At 59.8% G+C, this 2,500-nt stretch overlaps 1 pseudogene; it reads right to left on the bottom strand.

Moving 5' to 3' along the window:
- Positions 1 to 2,500, bottom strand: part of LOC124588715 — a 7,760-nt pseudogene that overhangs the window by 3,277 nt on the left and 1,983 nt on the right.

A 2,500-nucleotide genomic window follows, 5' to 3' on the forward strand; every position in this document is an offset into this window, starting at 1 on the left:
AGGGAGTTACAATTCACCCTGGCCTGAGTCATCGCCAGGTCCAACAGGAATGAATTGTGCAGCATCCCATCCTGAGGAAGGAAGGCCCGCTGACGCCCGTCCAACACACAGGTCCGCATCAGCCGACCCGCCAGGATCTTATGGAAGACCCTGGCGAGGACTGAGCAAACAGTGATCGGGCGGAAGTCGGCGGGGGATGCTGGGGCGGCCTTCTTGGGCAGCAGGGAGGTACGGGCCAGTAGGAGTCGGGATGGAAGGCGGCGGGTCAAAAGGAAAAGGTTTAACACTTTCAGGAGGACCTCACGGGGAAGACGACGGAGCTGGGCAGGTGTTAATCCATCTGGGCCCGCAGCGGAGCGACGAGGTGGGAGAGCTGCCGCAATGTCCTCCAATGTGATAGGCGCCCACAGCTCTTGAAATGGCACCTCAACGCGGGACGGTAACAACCGACAATCTAGGCGGTCAACCCGGCCAGATGGACGGCGGGTGAAGAAATCTTTCCAAAACTCGACCAAGCCAGGAATTGGAAGTGGTTGGTGAGTCAGTGTGCCGTCAAGAATGCCGTTAATGCACCGCCCCGCGTTTTTGGAGAACGCGCGTTGGCACACGGAGTACTCCCACCTGCGACGAGCTCGTTTCCGCTCAGGTGGCTGGGACATGTGCTTGGAGGCAACAGGATTGTGGGATGCCTCCTTGCTACCTAAGGCATCAAGTACAGGTGGCAGCATGCCCATAATGACATGCCTGGATGCACTGTGCCCCAGCGCCAAGATGTCGTCAACTGAGCGGTACTTCGGACCCGACGATGGCAAGGCTGCTAAGGCCGACCAGATGGCCTGGTCAACAGGATCTTCTAGCGACGGTGGAGTCAGGGAAGACGTGGAAGCCCCAGCAGGGGGTGCAGCAGCATCAGAGGGGCGAGGTCGCTCTGCAGAGGCAGAAAGAGCAGCAACGAACTCGGCGACCTGGTTCCTGTAAGCTCCCGCACGCCGCTGGCACTTAATGGATTCAAGTGAGCGGTGCGGGAAGATCTTCACTAATTCTTGATTCAGGAACCGGGTGCCCTCGAGTGTTAGCACTGCCTCTGCATGGGCCAGGCGTAACAGTTCCTCACTAGACCACCTGGCCTTCGCCCTCTGGATGTTAATTTCTGCGTTCACTGCGCCAAGATGAGCCCTGCGGCGATGCACACCAAGACCAGTCTTGGTGCCGAAACTCCGACTGCACTCGGGGCACTGGAACGCCGGCAAGACGTCACGACCCGGACTGGCGACGTCAGCTGGTGGCCCAACAACTGGCGCGGCTCCTCCAGTGGGAGGACCGCAACCTGATCTATTACGAGTGTTGGGGCCAGCTGAAACAAGAGGCAGGGGGGCAGGCAACCCCCAAGCCCCGAAGGTTCACCCCGCTCTGTCGGTCAGAGAGCTCTAGGAAGACACAGAATTCTGTGCCTCCCCTCGGCTCCCTTCACGACTCCCGCCACGTGAAGGCCAGAGCTAGGATTTCCCACTGAGAGGCTAAGCGAACCATCGCCCACTCGACACCCAAGGGTGCTAAGGAGTGGACCGAGAGGATCCGTATATGACGCATCATGTGAGCATTAAGAGAGTCATAGTTACTCCCGCCGTTTACCCGCGCTTGCTTGAATTTCTTCACGTTGACATTCAGAGCACTGGGCAGAAATCACATTGCGTCAACACCCGCTAGGGCCATCGCAATGCTTTGTTTTAATTAGACAGTCGGATTCCCCCAGTCCGTGCCAGTTCTGAGTTGATCGTTGAATGGCGGCCGAAGAGAATCCGCGCACCCGCGCGCCCCCGGAGGAGCACGCTAAGGCGGACGCGGCCTCGCAGCAAGGAAGATCCGTGGGAGGCCAAGGCACGGGACCGAGCTCGGATCCTGCACGCAGGTTGAAGCACCGGGGCGCGAACGCCGCGCAGGCGCGCGCATCCTGCACCGCCGGCCAGCACGAGGCCAACCAACGGCGAGAGCAGACCACGCCCGCGCTAAACGCCCGCACTTACCGGCACCCCTACGGCACTCACCTCGCCCAGGCCCGGCACGTTAGCGCTGACCCACTTCCCGACCAAGCCCGACACGCCCCGATCCTCAGAGCCAATCCTTATCCCGAAGTTACGGATCCAATTTGCCGACTTCCCTTACCTACATTATTCTATCGACTAGAGGCTCTTCACCTTGGAGACCTGCTGCGGATATGGGTACGAACCGGCGCGACACCTCCACGTGGCCCTCTCCCGGATTTTCAAGGTCCGAGGGGAAGATCGGGACACCGCCGCAACTGCGGTGCTCTTCGCGTTCCAAACCCTATCTCCCTGCTAGAGGATTCCAGGGAACTCGAACGCTCATGCAGAAAAGAAAACTCTTCCCCGATCTCCCGACGGCGTCTCCGGGTCCTTTTGGGTTACCCCGACGAGCATCTCTAAAAGAGGGGCCCGACTTGTATCGGTTCCGCTGCCGGGTTCCGGAATAGGAACCGGAT

This window comes from Schistocerca americana, unplaced genomic scaffold, assembly GCF_021461395.2.
Source record: "Schistocerca americana isolate TAMUIC-IGC-003095 unplaced genomic scaffold, iqSchAmer2.1 HiC_scaffold_657, whole genome shotgun sequence".
NCBI lineage: Eukaryota > Metazoa > Arthropoda > Insecta > Orthoptera > Acrididae > Schistocerca > Schistocerca americana.